The 18809-nt window shown below is 40.4% G+C and overlaps 1 long non-coding RNA gene across 3 annotated transcripts in view; it reads left to right on the top strand.

Moving 5' to 3' along the window:
• Positions 1-18809, top strand: part of LOC138355329 (uncharacterized) — a 419561-nt gene that overhangs the window by 192968 nt on the left and 207784 nt on the right. The window contains exon 5 of one of the 3 annotated variants that reach the window (XR_011223923.1): positions 15555-16945. The exons of the other annotated variants lie outside the window; for them this stretch is intronic. This is a non-coding gene — a long non-coding RNA (uncharacterized lncRNA). Of the gene's footprint in view, positions 1-15554; positions 16946-18809 lie in introns of those variants that run through there. 3 annotated transcript variants of the gene reach the window in all.

Below are 18809 nucleotides of genomic sequence, written 5' to 3' on the forward strand. Positions count from 1 at the left end.
AGACGGTAGTTGTGATGTGCATTGTTATGCCCCACAGGCACGGTCTTGCATTTTTAATACTGAATGGCATGTGAAAAGATTTCTGACCCGTTTGTGGCATTCATGTAAGATCTCACTATATTTCTCGCTTCCAACTTGACCGCAGACCTGTGTGTCCTCTGCTGATGTGGTGATAGCATGTCTCATAGTATATCATGTTATATCTCATGGTATATATCTCATGGCATGTTTCATAATATATGTCATGACACTTGTCTCACGGTTTACTGCTGTTATCAGTGCCTGTACAGCTGTTGTAGTTGTTCCTGCTGATGTCAGTATAGACAAACACTGAAAAGCAGACCTAATAACAGTTCTCAATTCTGTTATTATGTACACACAGGTGTCCATCCCTCGACCTGCACACAGGTGTCCATCCCTCGACCTGCACACAGGTGTCCCCACTACAAGCACACAGGTGTCCCCACTACAAGCACACAGGTGTCCCCACTACAAGCACACAGGTGTCCCCACTACAAGCACACAGGTGTCCCCACTACAAGCACACAGGTGTCCCCACTACAAGCACACAGGTGTCCCCACTACAAGTACACAGGTGTCCCCACTACAAGCACACAGGTGTCCCCACTACAAGCACACAGGTGTCCCCACTACAAGCACAAAGGTGTCCCCCACTACAAGCACACAGGTGTCCCCACTACAAGCACAAAGGTGTCCCCCACTACAAGCACACAGGTGTCCCCACTACAAGCACACAGGTGTCCCCACTACAAGCACACAGGTGTCCCCACTACAAGCACAAAGGTGTCCCCCACTACAAGCACACAGGCCTCTACCCTTCTATCTGCATGTACTGCACTCAGTCTTATCAATGTCTCCTCTAGGCCAACTACTGACCTTTTACATGGTGTAACCCGCAGCAATTGTCAACCCTCAGTGTACCGTCTAGGTGAACAAAATCATTAGGTGAAAGGAAACGTGTTGACCTGATCCTGCTCGAGGATTGAACCCTGGTCCTTCAGGTGTGAGCCAAAGGACGAGGACGCACTATGTGATCCTATGTATAAATCTGTCATTACCTTGAGGGATATGAATCTTCTCTTGCCCGGGGGCGCTGAGAAGCGTCCGTCTGGCTGGATGGGTTTCTTTGTGAATTATTGCCCGTTGGTTGCATCCCGTTTCTCCGAAATGCGGGTTATCATGCAAGAATATTAACCCGTTCTCAACACACAAAGGCACCAAACCTTTCCTTTCCCCTCTTGCTTCTAGCTGATCTGTAGAATGTGATCAGAACTGATTATTATTATTATTTGGTCTTATGCTGAAGAATAATGGTTTGGAGATATGGCCAAACTATGGCACGTAATCCTAGTATTATCCTGCTGGTGTGCTATGGAGCTAACGCGTCGGACGTTAATGACTTAAGTTTCATGGTTTAAGGCCTATAGACTGTCAGCCATTATGGTTTATCGACTGTCAGATTCTTTAAGGCATATCAACTGACATAAGGCCTATCAACTGTCGGAAATATTAGGGCCTGTCGGCTGTCGGAAACATTAAGACTTATCGACTATTAAAATTATTACGACCTTCAGACAGCGAGAAGCAGCCTTCCTAAGTCCCTATCCCATGAAGTATTAACTTAAAAATATATGTTTTAAATGTATACCATGTATTAGTTTTTGTGTGAAAATAGACGGATTAGTTGGTCTTTCTATTGAAGAAGTGCGTGAAATTTTCTCTTTTTCACGAAATAGTTCGTAAAAATAAGCAGATTGGCTAAAAGATATGGTCCTTAATTTGTTCATTATTTGATAGAAAGTTCTATTGAAGTATATATAATTAGCAGGATATGCATGCAAATTAATGTGTTTGTAAATATTGGGGTAAATTGAAATGGTGGTTGGTGGTGGGGTTTGGACTGATGGTGGTGGGGCTGTTATAATAATGCTGGTAGGTGACGTGATCTCTCCTGATTGTGGTAGTGGTCTGTATTGATGATGGTTGGGTCAGTGCAGATGGTGGTTGGTAGTGGGGTCAGTGCTGATGGTGGAAGGGGTCATTACAGGTAGTAGTAGTGGCAATACTGCTTGTGTGGTACTGGTAGTGGGGGTAATTGTGGTCCGGGTACTAGGTACAGGTATTAACACTACTATTTCATAGCTAATCATCACTCTATGAGAGGTGACGCTTGGCCATATTATAAACAGCAACAATACCATAACAGGTATTGTGACTGTGACAGGTTCACAGTCATATCCAAAAAGAGTCTTTATGAAATATAATTAAAAACAAAGGGATTGGAACAATTAATCATAAGTAGTATAGCTCTATCTGTTCCCCAATTATCCACTGAACGGATGCCGTCCGTGTGAGCCGAGAGAAGGTAATTAAACATCCATTCACAGCCTCTGTGGATTTGCACAGATCTCGTCAGTCTGCGACTGCTCGGGTGTAAAAAGGGTTTGAAGAATACGATTAAGATACTGGAATATTGTCATTAGTAACTGGGAAAAACTGTCACTCGTATGCTGGAATTTTTTTTTACTGGAAACTGTACAAGTTTTACTGGTGTGCTTGAAAATTGTCACTAGTAAGTTGGACAATTTTCAGGAGGTAACTGTAACATTGTCACTGGAAAGCTAGAAAATTGTCACAAAAAGCAAGAAAATTATAACTGGTAAATTACTGCAAGAAAAAAGTGGAAATGTGTGTGTGTGCGTGTGCTTCCTGTGTGTTGTGTGTGTGTGTGTGTGTGTGTGTACTCACCTAGTTGTGCTTGCGGGGGTTGAGCTTTGGGTCTTTGGTCTCGCCTCTCAACCGTCAATCAACTGATGTACAGGTTCCTGAGAATACTGGGCTCTTATCTCTCTACGTGTGTGTGTGTGTTTGAGTGCGTATGTGCTTTGAGAGTGTGTATGTACATGCTTTGAGTGTGTGTAGTATATATTTTGAGTGTGTAAGTCTGAGCGTTGAGTGAGTGCGCGGGTTGAGTGTGAGTGTGGGCGTTGAGAGAATATGACTCGGCCTACGCCAGCTTCTCCTTGGGTGATGGATGGTGAGGCCGAAGCAATTACATCCCGAGTTGTAGTGCTTTGTGTGTGTCAGCTGTTGGCTGTGTTAGTCGCTGTCTGGTCAGCTGTTGGCTGTGTTAGTCGCTGTCTGGTCAGCTGTTGGCTGTGTTAGTCGCTGTCTGGTCAGCTGTTGGCTGTGTTAGTCGCTGTCTGGTCAGCTGTTGGCTGTGTTAGTCGCTGTCTGGTCAGCTGTTGGCTGTGTTAGTCGCTGTCTGGTCAGCTGTTGGCTGTGTTAGTCGCTGTCTGGTCAGCTGTTGGCTGTGTTAGTCGCTGTCTGGTCAGCTGTTGGCTGTGTTAGTCGCTGTCTGGTCAGCTGTTGGCTGTGTTAGTCGCTGTCTGGTCAGCTGTTGGCTGTGTTAGTCGCTGTCTGGTCAGCTGTTAGCTATGTTAGACACTGTCCGGTCAGCTGTTGGCTATGTTAGACACTGTCCGGTCAGCTGTTAGCTATGTTAGACACTGTCCGGTCAGCTGTTGGCTATGTTAGACACTGTCCGGTCAGCTGTTAGCTATGTTAGACACTGTCCGGTCAGCTGTTAGCTATGTTAGACACTGTCCGGTCAGCTGTTAGCTATGTTAGACACTGTCCGGTCAGCTGTTAGCTATGTTAGATATTGTCCGGTCAGCTGTTAGCTATGTTAGACACTGTCCGGTCAGCTGTTGGCTAAGTTAGATATTGTCCGGTCAGCTGTTAGCTATGTTAGACAATTTTAGTCTTTTGTAGGTTTTGTTACCTCTACTTCAAGCTCTACTTATGTACCCTAAGCTCATCTACTCATTTTTTCCACCTATCTACCCAGTTTTTCCATTCGTTCTACCTCCATCTACTAACCATCTAGCAGTCTTCGTCACCTATTCATCTACTCACCCCTCCTTCTAATTCCCTATCTCTCCCCAGTCTACATTAAATTATCAGTTATACGTACCGGTGGCTGGTCGGACAGAACACTGGACACGTGATCCCGTGGTCCCGGGTTCGATCCCGGGCACCGGCGAGAAACGATGGGCAGAGTTTGTATCACCCTGATGCCCCTGTTACCTAGCAGTAAATAGGTACCTGGGAGTTAGTCAGCTGTCACGGGCAACTTCATGGGGGGTGGAGGCCTGGTCGAGGACCGGGCCGCAGGGACACTAAGGCCCCGAAATCATCTCAAGATAACCATTCTTGACCATTCATCTGCTTCCTCTCTGCATCAACTTCATCCATTTCCTTTCTCCAATATTTACTTCGTCCGTTCACTTCCCCCATTCATCTACTTTCTCCATTCACCGACTTTCTTAGTCCATCTACTGTAAATAATTGTAGATGATAAAAACGTTGAATGTATTTAACTGTAAATGGCAGTAGACAATTCTTATAACAGTAGATAAGTAAATATATGAAGGATACAAAAGGTAGATAAAGTTACCCGCATGGACGTGGTAAGATGCTGGTTGATTTGTTTAACGACCATATACACCAGTAGATAAGGGGAAAAGACGCCAGTAGATGTGGGTAGAACCTGATAGACGATGGGAGGTTCCTGTATATGAGAATAGTCTTCACTAGATAAAAGTAGATGAGAGTAGACTCCGGTAGATGAGAGCAAATGAGAATAGTTGATGGTGCAATATCCAATCAAGAGTAAAGCTATTGGTAATGATTGTGCCTTTGTTGGCGTCCATGTCCTAACGAGATGCCGTGACGGCTGAGGCCAGGACCTGAGAGAGAGAGAGAGGAGAGAGGAGAGAGTGAGAGAGAGAGAGAGAGAAGTAAGCGAGAGAAAGAGAAAAAAGTGGAGATAGGGGGAGGATTGAAGTAAGGAAGAGGGGGGGAGGGTAAGAAAACTGGGAGATAGTGGTGCACCTTTTTAGGAATTTCTGGTTGTGGCCTCAGTTGACCCAAGTACCTGTCACTTATGTGTTATATGAATACCTCTCTTAAGTGTTTACAGTAATTGCAGGAGTAAATGTTTGGAAAACGCATACATATGACTACAGAATAATACATGTCATTAAGCGTCTATATATTCGTGGATACATAAGACTACGTACGGTACACGTGTGTGAGGAACGAAAATATACACTTAAAAGCAATAACGGCGCAACCATCAACCAATGGGATCGCGCGGTAGTGAGGGCGGCCATGTTGACATCCTGATGTGACGTAACTGTGACGTCACACAATAACAAAGGCCACTGCCAGGTGTCGTTAGACCCTTTAACTTGCGTTATTTTGAACGTAATAATTATACCATTACTAAATACTTTCTCAGACTGATATATCACGAGAGATGCAGTTTTCAAGACATTATGAAAATTTTTCCACACAATTATATTTGAGTTGATGCAAAATATTACGCAGGTGCGTAAATTTACCACTTGATATGGAAGTATTTTTCAACAATGAAATACTATGAAATAAACTCTCTATTTTACAACTTCTCTCCCCTACCCAACCCCACACCTTCCCCAGCCCCGACTACCCGACCCTACCACTACACCCCGTCCCCGCTCACTCTGCCACCACACCCCTGTTACCCCACCATACCACCACACCCTGTCACCATACCCTACCACAACACCCTGTCACTTCACCCTACCACAACACCCTGTCACTTCACCCTACCACAACACCCTGTCACTTCACTCTACCACAACACCCTGTCAGTTCACTCTACCACAACACCCTGTCACTTCACTCTACCACAACACCCTGTCACTTCACCCTACCACAACACCCTGTCACTTCACTACCACAACACCCTGTCACTTCACTCTACCACAACATCCTGTCACTTCACTCTACCACAACACCCTGTCACTTCACTCTACCAACACACCCTGTCACTTCACCCCTGCCAGTTCTCCCTGCCACTTCACCCTATCACCCAACTCTTACACCCTACCCCTACCCCTTCACACTATCAATATATCTCCAACCTCACCCTAAACCTTATTAATACTCAGGTTTCATTCATATTTTTGTTACTACGCACGTGTTTTACCATTAAAATGACAGCACTCACATGCCAAGTGTCAACACCTGCATACAGTGTTCCTGGCAAATGTCAAAAGATGAATTTCACTGCAGGTGAAATTTCCCTTCTAACAAAAAAACAAATTGACTCTTCATGTTTATGTTAACAATCAAGATTATCAATGTTGAAACTTGCTTAGTTAAACGAATAACTTGGGTTCAGTTCCTGAGCCCACTGTGAGTGGCTCAGTAACATTTTATACTACCACACAGGTTGTGTACTTGAGTGACCTCTTCCACTACCTTGAGGTTATTTTGAGGTGCTTCCGGGGCTTAGCGTCTCCGCGGCCCGGTCGTCGACCAGGCCTCCTGGTTACCGCCCACACAATGTGTATAGGGTGCCTCTGTGACCTTACCCACTTCCGCTCACGGGCTGGGTGCGTGGGAGATGGGTAATAAATGAACTAAACGAAGAACTTTCAATTATACACCTGTATTAGATTCGGCGTTGGTACCGAACCTTTTCCAACCCCTGCGCGAGTGTTCCTGAATACACAACAGAAGTGAAACGAGGTACAGCGATTCTCAAGTGTTCCTGTATAGTACTTGGAAGATGCATGAAGGTTAGGAGCTGGAATATGAGGTTAGAACCTGAGATATGAAGCCGGGATATAAGGCCAGTGAGCTGCGATATGAGGCTATAAGAGATGGGATATGAAGACAAGAAGCCGGGATATGAGGACAATGAGGTTGGATAGGAAAACAATGGGGATATACAAATAAGGAGGTGGGATATGACGACAAGCAGGTGGGATGTGACGACAAGGAGCTGGACGTGACAAGGAGCTGGGAGTGACGACAAGGAGCGGGACGTGACAAGGAGCTGGGACGTGACAAGGAGCTGGGAGTGATGACAAGGAGCTGGGACGTGACAAGGAGCTGGGATATGACGTCAAGGAGCTGGGATATAACGACAAGGAGCTGGAATATGACAACAAGGAGCTGGGACGTGACAAGGAGCTGGGATATAACTACAAGGAATTAGGGTGTGATGACAAGAAGCTGAGATGTGAGGACAAGGAGCTGGGATGTTACGACAAGGAGCTGGAATATGACGACAAGGAGCTGGGACGTGACAAGGAGTTGGGACGTGACAAGAAGCTGGGATATGACGTCAATGAGCTGGGATATGACGACTAGGAGCTGGGACGTGAGAGACGAAGTTCTATTCCCACTTGAACCAGTGGGAATAGAACTGCGATCTTGCTAAAGTAATTTAATCAGTTCAAGCTGCTAGCAGTGCAGTAATTAGCATGTTGTTGCTTTATTTTTTTATTTTATTGCACGTTAGGCTGCTTCATCGTTATACATCTTTTACAGTTTCAACAACAATCTCTTCCTAAAGCGTATTAATTTTTCCTTCATTAAAAGGAAAACCTCGGAAATAAAACCAAGTATCCTCACCTGGAGACTTGCTGTCTCCTGCTGTAATTCCAGCTAATTTATGCTCATTTTTCAGCTTTGGAGGTGAAGCATAAATCTCAAAACCTTTGTTGTTCCGTCTCTGTCCGTCTGTCTGTCTGTATCTTGTGGGCAATGTGATCGTTCTTTGTTAAAATAACTCTGTTTGCTTCAATAAGTGAAATCTGAACTCGGTCGATGCCAACACTAATCGTAAGCTCCTTCAGCTCTTACATATGAGCACCGGAAAATCTTACACATAAGCTCCAGGAACTCTTACATATGATCACCAGAAAACCTTACACATAAGCTCCAGGAACTCTTACATATGATCATCAGAAAATCTTACACAAAAGCTCCAGGAACTCTTACATATGATCACCAGAAAACCTTACACAAAAGCTCCAGGAACTCTTACATATGATCACCTTCCAGGTAAACCGAAGCAAACAACTAATCAATAGCACCCATCCGCTCTCAGTAGCTTCCTCTTATGATATTGGTCTTCGAAACGAGAGAAAAAAATGACAGTCGAGAGATAATAGATTCACGAGTCTAAGAGATGACGAACCTACTGCGCCCCGACTTATTAGCGAGAGTTGGATCCCGCTGGCGGACTCCTCCTGCGCCCGAGGTGTCAGCTCCATTCCTTTGTTAATTGTCCCTGTGACAGGTGAAGAGGGTGGGCCGGGCCTCCACGCCAGTTACTGCTTGTAGACGGCTCATAATATATGGACTTATGTGTTCGTTTAACATCGCGTTTGTCATTTCAAGCGATATCTGTCTGGCACCAGGGCCGTCACACGTAAAAAATGCAGGGAAACGTTATAAATTTTTTTATGTAAATGATTTACCGAGTCTTGTGTGCTGAAAGTAGGAGAGAGAGAGAGAGAGAGGGGGGGCGGGAGAGGGTGTGTATATCAAGTAGTCATCTTGATATATTGTGTATATCAAGTAGTCATCTTGATATATTGTGTATATCAAGTAGTCATCTTGATATATTGTGTATATCAAGTAGTCATCTTGATATATATACACACACTCATATCTCTGGTTTGTCTGGAATGTCTGGTTTCAACACATAATTAATTGTTCATGCTCTCTAAATATTGATGAATTAATATAATCATTCTCTTCACAATTACTCTTTGATACCGAGTATCAAAGTGTCTTGAATGTGTCTCAACAATAATCCATTTCTCAACAATTCCATTATTAACACAATACTTTGTGAAGTTCTTAATAACATCTCTGTAACTCATTTGAGGTTGTAGTTCGTAACCACTTCTCGTTTGGCCGTTGCTCCGTATTGCCTTCACTTCGTAGTCATTTTCCCTCGTTGTTACCAGTTTACACTGCGATGAGGTATAAATATTCAGTACATATATACGGAATAACCACATTATATATGTATGACAGTGTCAGACCACGGAGGAAGAATTGAAACAGGAATTTCCTTAAGTACTTTCGTATATTAATACATCTTCAGAAGGAATGAATTCCATCCTCATTCCTTCTGAAGATGTATTAATATACGAAAGTACTTAAGGAAATTCCTGTTTCAATTCTTCCTCACGTGGTCCTCACTAAAGTCTGACACTGTCATATTTTCATCACGTGTCAATTTTCATGATTTACACACACACACACACATATATATATATATATATATATATATATATATATATATATATATATATATATATATATATATATATATATATATATATATATATATATATATATAACTGAATGGTCCTGTATATATATATATATATATATATATATATATATATATATATATATATATATATATATATGGGGACCATTCAGGCTTGTTCATATATATATATATATATATATATATATATATAATTCAACACTTACACAAGGGGATGGCAGGGAGAAAAGATAATAAACTTGCATTGGTGGAGGACCTATAAAATCCTCTCTAATGCTCTTTTGCCATTTCCGAGGCAATGGATCCCCATTTCCATTTTATCTATTTCCATATAAATGTAGAAGGAATAAAGTCGCTTCTACGGAATCACACTGATCTTTAATAATAATCATAGACGAACGTAAAACGCCCAATTAAGTACCTAGAAAACATTAGAACATAATTTTTGTATTTTACAAATACATGTGTGTAAACAATTTTTTTCATTTATACATTTATTCACATTTACATAGTTCTATTATTGTTCATAATATTATAATAGACATTAGCAATTTTTCAAAATGTGGAATTTGGCTTCGATACTACTCCTTGAATTTACCGGAGAAGCAAATAAATCTCTATTTACTCAGAAAATTAAGAGTAATCGGCCAGTTATATTCGCTAATCCCTAATGACTTAGGGACACGTGCCTCAGATGTCTGCCTCAGGGACATCTCAAGCAGGTCCTGCTTCATAATGACCCCGACTAGACTTAAGGCTCACTTCCTGCTACAATGATTGCTTGATATTTCGGAACTCTTCTAAATTCTAAATCGAACAAGAGGTACTTGTATCGCGTTAAACTCTAGCAAAAGCAAACAGGTATTAGGGGTAACGGTAACGAATAAGATGCAAACAGGAACACAGGTACTTGCAGCGAGTGACATTACCGAATAGACTCTAAACGCTGTTGCAATATTAACGAGGATTAAGGAAGGCCAACGTAAAGATTTAACTTGTCTCCTGCGTGCTCTGGGATGGGCTTCAGCCTCCTGACACTTCAACCAATGGTTTGAAAACATTATTCACTTTGGGGGACTCTCTCTCTCTCTCTCTCTCTCTCTCTCTCTCTCTCTCTCTCTCTCTCTCTCTCTCTCTCTCTCTCTCTCTCTCTCTCTCTCTCTCTCTCTCTCTCTCATATAACGTGCAGTGCTAGTGAAATGCATAATTAAGCTTAGTTTAGAGATACATCTACAGGGCACAGTGCCAGTATGATATATCATTAAGCCTAGCTCAGAGATACATCTACAGGGCACAGTGCCAGTATGATATATCATTAAGCCTAGCTCAGAGATACATCTACAGGGCACAGTGCCAGTATGATATATCATTAAGCCTAGCTCAGAGATACATCTACAGGGCACAGTGCCAGTATGATATAGCATTAAGCCTAGCTCAGAGATGCATCTACAGGGCACAGTGCCAGTATGATATAGCATTAAGCCTAGCTCAGAGATGCATCTACAGGGCACAGGGATTAACTTGGATCACAGTTGTTTGGGACATGGAAATCGTGCAACAATTAAGTCAATCTCAAGATCTAGATTGCACAAGCAGCACCCTCTTGAGCAGTGAACAAGAATGACAGCAGCAGCAGCTTATACTATGTCAAGTCAGGTGTCCTGCCGAACAGGGACAAACTAGTAACCTTGTTAAATACCAAGTCTTGTAATTATTGTCTTGAGGAGATATTCAAATTTAGATTATTATATATAAAAGTTGATTCTACTTTTTTTAAGGCACGATGTTGAGGGTAAATTATACAGTCATTTTCTCATATAATTTTGTGATGGGTCTCACTTACGTGCTTGTACAGTGCTGATCTTTGTTGTCCTTATCTGACGGACATCTTATGTTCGGTAATGGCAATTTTACTTTGGCAATTTTTAAAGTTTCGATAAGAAACAAATTGGGATATCCTATTTTGTTGAGTTAATTGTAGATTTTGTTAATTTCAGTGTTGCAAATATGCAATGCTCTTAGGAAAAGACCAAAAACCGAAAGAAAGACCGAAAATCACTATAAATTTTACTCGCATAGTTGCTGAAGTAATGAAGATGGAGGTGGCTTCCTGTATGACTATCTTTTCTGTGAAGAATGAAGCAGAGTGAGACGTTACTCTTTATTTTTAAGACGTCAAAGAAAGGTCATTTGTCATCTCACGTCGATTCAACTTTAAATTTAATTCTAGGGACTTTTAATTCTATTTTAATATAATTAATTTTAACTTTAATTTAATTCTATTTAGAGGAAGGCCCTCAACTAACTTTCCAACATGTAAATGTCATCTTTGTATCTGTAGCAGATTATATATATATATATATATATATATATATATATATATATATATATACATATATATAATCTACTGGTGACAGTGGATTACAGCCATATTGTTGACGGTATAAACTGTTTAGGAACGAATACACGTTAGTAGACACGCACAATCATGTCAATTCTAGTATCATATTTACCACATATTTAGAGGCAAGGATGGTCGTGAATTTTAAATTTATCTTTAAAGAATAGCAAAACATCGCCGACAGGAATCTTAGTAAAAAAAAAAAAGGAATTAGCTTCCAAGCTGAACAACTTTATATTACTACAGTTCATGTATTTTGATTATAAAGTCTTGGTAATGTTTAATGTGCGAGCAGAGAAAACACTCATGAAAAGATGTAGTTTAGTGCTTTGTCATTTGGCTAACTTCTAGGAAAAAGAAGCTGTGCTTGAAATTATGGGGCGTAAAGGAAATCAAGTTTATGGGTTTTGGGTTGACCAAAAAAATACGACAAGCTGGGTTAGTGTCACTAAACTTTTGTAGAAGCTGAATCGCTTCTTTGCTGTTGCAAATGTTTCTGATTTTTGTTGTTGCAATAAGCAATACAGTACAGTATTGCTGCAGTAAGCAATACAGTACAGTATTGCTGCAGTAAGCAATACAGTACAGTATTGCTGCAGTAAGCAATACAAGCGGATCTTTGGCCAGTTTTTCATGGTAGCATTTGTCCGACACCTAAACCTGTGATGTTTGGTTGTAGTCTGTTTTGTTGAAAATGATTATTTTGCTTCCTTTATCAGATTTTGTAATTATACTCTAATCATTCTTTTTGAGATTCGCAAGCGCTAACTTCTATCGTTAGGGGGCACCTAAATTATTAGCAAAACATTAAAATATTGCTAGTAACCTAATACAATAGTCTTATATTTAAATTTAGATAAATGATGTCCTTATCATAATTGTTATTAACCACGAATTATAAACGATTGTTCGTCTTAGACTTCATTACAAAATCGAGACAAACCCCCCCCCCAAGTAGCTGAATTTCATATTACATCAAGAATCGGTAATTTTAGTAATTGACATTCAAGCAGATTCAGTAATATTAATATTTATAATTTTCTTTTAATTGGTGATCGAAAAAGAATCCCTGCTAGTCAATTTGGTTTTAAAGACAAATGATTAAATAGAGCATTAAACCTTTGGCTTTTTCTTACATGATCTTTATGATTAAGGTTTAAAAATGTAAAGTTTGTGGATGTCTGACCTATGAAGTATGTATCAAACTTCAGTGTGTTTTTTCCATGACTCTGTCATCACTACGAGGGCTGGTCCTAACTAATAACCTTTCAGTAGTTTTCTCATAAAGATCAAATAATTTGAACCTCTAAAATATGCTAACATATGCAGGCGATGAGTCACAGTAACGTGGCTAAAGTATGTTGACCAGACCACACACTAGAAGGTGAAGGGACGACGACGTTTCGGTCCGTCCTGGACCATTCTCAAGTCGATTCCTGAACCATTCTTAAGTCTCAATCGACTTGAGAATGGTCCAGGACGGACCGAAACGTTGTCGTCCCTTCACATTTTAGTGTGTGGTCTGGTCAATATGCTAACATATTCATTTTTAAAGTGTATTTTTCCCCCCTGCTGATTTTGTTGCACTATATATGTTGTGTTTTGCTACCTCAAGCCTTCAAAAAATTATCTGTTTAGCAAAGCTTTTATCCAGTGGAATCCGTATGCCAAAAGTCTTCATAACAAAAATCGGGACTTACAATTACAATACATGGAATGAAAAATAGCTTAACATTTCATCGGTGACCAGAGAAGTAAATTTTTAAGGTTTTCTGTATATGTTATATTTCAGAGCAATATCTTCCCTGTGAAATGATAAACATTTATATATTTCAGATTTTTAAAAATCTTATAGAGCGGATTTTATCATTAAGCTGCATTTACAAAAAAAGTCTGAATTTACAGTTGATGTTAAATATAATGCACATACAGGTTGTGAGGTGAGAAGAAGTGTCACCTGCGGTGGCCTTTGCTCGTTCCTTGGTCGACATGTGGGTGACGCGAGGCTCTGAATAAAGAATTGTGGGGCAATGTCGACGTTATTTGTTGACACTTTTGCTATAACGACTTATCCATCTACTTCATGTGTGCAGACATGTAGTAGATGAGCTCGTTGGTAGCCCTCTCGTAGATGGGCATGTTGGTAGACCTCTGGTAAATTAGCACGTGAAACGCAAAACCTGTGGTAGCTGGGCATGTCGGTAGACCTGAGGTAGATGGGCATGTCGGTAGACCTGTGGTAGATGGGCATGTCGGTAGACCTGTGGTAGATGGGCATGTCGGAAAACTTGTTGCATCTGGGCATTAATTTTTATATGAGGAAGTTTATGCCTCACAACCCTCCCACCCCCCCTCCCCCACCGACTGCCCTGTTCTAATTTTTATGAGTGTTCTAATTTCCCCCCGAACCTCTCTTTTCACGTATTCCATCCCCCAACCACCACCCACGGCCCTGAATATTTTACATCAGGCTGCACTCAATAAGTCCCGATAACGTCGCTGAAAATTAGACCCCCAACCCTACACACACACACACACACACACACACACACACACACACACACACACACACACACACACACACACACACACAACTGGAAAAATAAAGGAAGTGAAGACCAGGCTATTTCTTCACCCGTGCGTTAGTGCATCTCATCTAACGGGATGATGGCTCATAATCTACTCAGCATCTCTCTTAGAAAAAGTTTCGTTAACTGGCCGCTTTGCACCGACATGTCAGTCGCACTCATGACCTCTGTCTCCAGGCTGTCGCTTATCCCGCTAGCAAAAAAATGAGCTCAGGGGTGGGGTGGGGGGGGGGGGGGGGGGGGGGGGAGGGGGGACTTGCAATGCCATTTTAAAGCACTAAAAAAAAATTACGCCTAACTATGTATGTTAAAATTTAAGTTGAGGTGTTACGAAGTTTTTCTTTGCGGGTTTTGGGATAAAACTCATGTTTCTTATGTTTTGTACAGTGTGAGGAATATATATATATATATATATATATATATATATATATATATATATATATATATATATATATATATATATATATATATATATATATATATATATATATATACACACATACATATATACACATACATTATATATATATATATATATATATATATATATATATATATATATATATATATATATATATATATATATATATATATATATATATATATATTCCCTGTTCTATCATCTTCGACGAAGATGACCGATATATAAATATATATGACCCGAACGAAGATGACCTTTGAACAACTCCTCTTCCAATTAAACCAAGATGCTAGAGCACTAGTCAGAGGGATAGAAACCCTAAACAAGAATATTTATAATATATATATTATATACAATGTTTTTGAAATATGGCACATTTATGATAAACTCATCTAACATTTCTCAAGAGAACTGTGTAGAGGAAATGTATCCTTCTCCACAGCTCAGTGAAACAAAATATAGCATAGAAATGGTATTCCAAATCTCTAGTAATGAAACGAGGAAACAATAAGCGAAATGTGTTCCCGACCTTTGACGATAATCCAGCGTCAGTGTTACATTTCCTTACATATTCACACGGCCCCTTTGCATCCTCCTCAATAGACGACTGGGAGTGATTAAGTCTGTGCCATCCCCAATTCCTATTTAGCTTCTATTGTATTAGCTTAAGGTATTATTATGATATTGTTTCCTAATACCGCACACCCTTCCCCTCCCTGGAACCACCTTACCGTACTCCCTTTACCCCTCTTCCAGTAGACATGTGTCTACTGGAGAAGTCCCATGACAAAGTAACTTGTCATGGGACAAGTAATTTACCCAGGTGTCGTCTGCAAGGAACACGATGTTTGCATCAGAGTGAAATATCTAAAGAAATATTCATGCGACCACTGAGGTATCAGGATACCAAGAATAATATTAGCTCTTGGTTCAACACAGTTTTAATTTTTTTATTATTATTTTCTATCACAGACGTGGCCACACATTGACAATGCTAACCAGCGTATATACAGCCAGTGGCTGGAAGCGGCAACAAGACAACAACATGGAAGAAATAGGGAAAGCACAGAACAGAAGGAAGTCACAATATATACAGTAAGGTGAAGAACAAGAATACAGAAATTCGGAGATTGTTAGAGATGCTTCATAGCCACACCAGGAAGAAGATAACTGTAAACATCTAGGTGATCATCAGCCTACACAAAGGCGAAGGTAATGAGAATGTGAAGAGTTAAACTAAAGCTTCAAAGAAGACGTCAGTTTGGAACCTGATCTGCCACACCACAGCTCCTTTCCCCCCATCATAGAAAAGACTTCCTGAAATGGGCCAAGACGCAATAATAAGTAAAGAAATATGTACAGGAATTGTATGTGATTAAAGCTGTAGAAGCAGTCAAGATATCACCTTGGATATTAAAAGGGCTAGCAAAAGCTCTTTTGCTAGTGTTGTCCCCTTCTTCTCTGGCAAATTTAGAGTATCCAAACTGCTGAAAAAAAAGGTTGCCAATATACGAGAAAGGGGAATACAAGAGCCGCTCAACTACTGAGCAGTATCACTGACAAACATCACCTGTAAGTTGCTTGAGAGACTGAGCGGAAACAGTCTAGTAGAACACTTTGAATTGCTAAATTGTGCTTCCCAAAATCAGCACGAATGTAATGAAGGAAAAGTCCCCTTGACAAACTTATTGGAGTTAAAAAATGAGATGACTGAAATCAAACAAGAGAGGGAAGGATGGGAAGACTGTGTATTCCAGACTGCCAGAAAGCATTTGCTACTGTCGCCTCGCACTCAAGAGACTCCTCCTCACGCTAGCGAAGGAGGTTGGTGGTATGGGTAGAGTCCTAAAGTGGGCGAGAGAGTAGCTGTCGGGAAGAATTCAGAGAGTTACAGTCACTGCCAAGATATCAGAGTGGAGAGTGGTTACAGTTGGAGTACAGCAAGGGTCAGTACCACAGTCACCCGGTTTCTACAAGTCATCCTTCAAAGAATGATAGTATCTATAACGACTGTGGATACTAGGTGCAATATTTGGTGTGTTGCACCTAACATTGAATGTGACTTAACCTAACCTGACCAAGGCTTAAATAAGCAATCCCAGGCCTAGTACATGCAATCTAATTTAAAATATTAATATACTATACTAGGCCCAGGAAAGTTCAGTCACCCCCTCCCTTCCTCTCTCTGTTTCTCTCTCTCTCTCTCTCTCTCTCTCTCTCTCTCTCTCTCTCTCTCTCTCTCTCTCTCTCTCTCTCTCTCTCTCTCTCTCTCTCTCTCTCTCTCTCTCCCACTGGAGGTAGGGGTGTTGGAGAAAGGGAGAGCTCACTATATGCTGTGCCATCATGTTCCTGGCATGTAAGAGGCTGATACTCATGTGGGAGGGTATGGAAAGATGGGGGAATATGATGTACCAAACCATAATGTCATGAATAATGTCATACATGAATATATATATATATATATATATATATATATATATATATATGTCGTACCTAGTAGCCAGAACGCACTTCTCAGCCTACTATGCAAGGCCCGATTTGCCTAATAAGCCAAGTTTTCCTGAATTAATGTATTTTCTCTATTTTTTTCTTATGAAATGATAAAGCTACCCATTTAATTATGTATGAGGTCAATTTTGTTTTATTGGAGTTTAAATTAACGTAGATATATGACCGAACCTAACCAACCCTACCTAACCTAACCTAACCTATCTTTATAGGTTAGGTTGGGTTAGGTAGCCGAAAAAGTTAGGTTAGGTTGGGTTAGGTAGGTTAGGTAGTCGAAAGAACATTAATTCATGAAAACTTGGCTTATTAGGCAAATCGGGTCTTGCATAGTAGGCTGAGAAGTGCGTTCTGGCTACTAGGTACGACATATATATATATATATATATATATATATATATATATATATTTGTAACCTTTAAATACACAATAAAGGAAAAAAAAAAAAAAGGGAAGGGGGTGGTAGGAGAAAAGCACACAGAAACTGTATTGGAGGGGACCTACATTCCCTCCAATGCGTTATGTGTGGTTTCCTCCGAGGCTATGGGTCCCCCTTCTTCCAGCCAGAGGTGGTACTCCCTTCCCCATTGTATATATATATATATATATATATATATATATATATATATATATATATATATATATATATATATATATATATATATAATATGTTGTACCTAGCAGCCAGAACGCAGTACTCGGCCTACTATGCAAGGCCCGATTTGCCTAATAAGCCAAGTTTTCTTGAATTTATATATTTTTCTATTTTTCTTATGAAATGATACAGCTATCAATTTCATTATGTATGAGATATTTTTTTTTATTTTGAGTTAAAACTAACGTAGATAAATGACCGAACCTAACCAACCCTACCTAACCTAACCTATCTTAACCTAACCTAAAGTAACATAACTAAATTAGTAATTTATGTTGTTAATATAATATGATAGCAATATTTAAAATAAACCAATTGTAAAAATGTTTTTGAAAATAAAGAAAATCACTCGGCCAATTGGGCAAATCGGCCTTTGTATAGTAGGCCAAGAAGTGCATTCTGGCTACTAGGTACGACATATATATATATATATATATATATATATATATATATATATATATATATATATATATATATATATAATATATATATATATATAATATATATATATATATAATATGATGTGCAGAGCAGCTTTGACGACAAATTCTTAAAACGTGAACCTGCATATTGATGTGGGCTCCAGAACGGAGCTGTCGAGAACACCTTAAATAATTTCATCCAGTGTTCGATTTGCTGCCAGAAAAGTTGAGGCGCTGGACAGATTGGTGGAGCAATTTTTGTTAATATGTGGGAAGCCTGGGAGAGCCCGGACGACCCGAGGCCCCTCTACCTGCCTGTCCTTGTCCTCGGACACCCGAGTAAATGTACTCACGGAGCTCTGATTATACTGTCGGGCGTTAGAGTCCAGATTTACCCACTGTGTGCAGGCGATGAGTCACAATAACGTGGCTGAAGTATGTTGACCAGACCACACACTAGAAGTTGAAGGGACGACGACGTTTCGGTCCGTCCTGGACCATTCTCAACTCGATTTAAGAATGGTCCAGGACGGACCGAAACGTCGTCGTTCCTTCAACTTCTAGTGTGTGGTCTGGCCAACTTACCCACTGTGGGTTGTCTTCAGCAGTGTGGCTTTTGACACTCTTGTTTCACGCCACATCTAG

This window comes from Procambarus clarkii, chromosome 67 (genome assembly GCF_040958095.1).
Source record: "Procambarus clarkii isolate CNS0578487 chromosome 67, FALCON_Pclarkii_2.0, whole genome shotgun sequence".
Taxonomy (NCBI): Eukaryota; Metazoa; Arthropoda; class Malacostraca; order Decapoda; family Cambaridae; genus Procambarus; species Procambarus clarkii.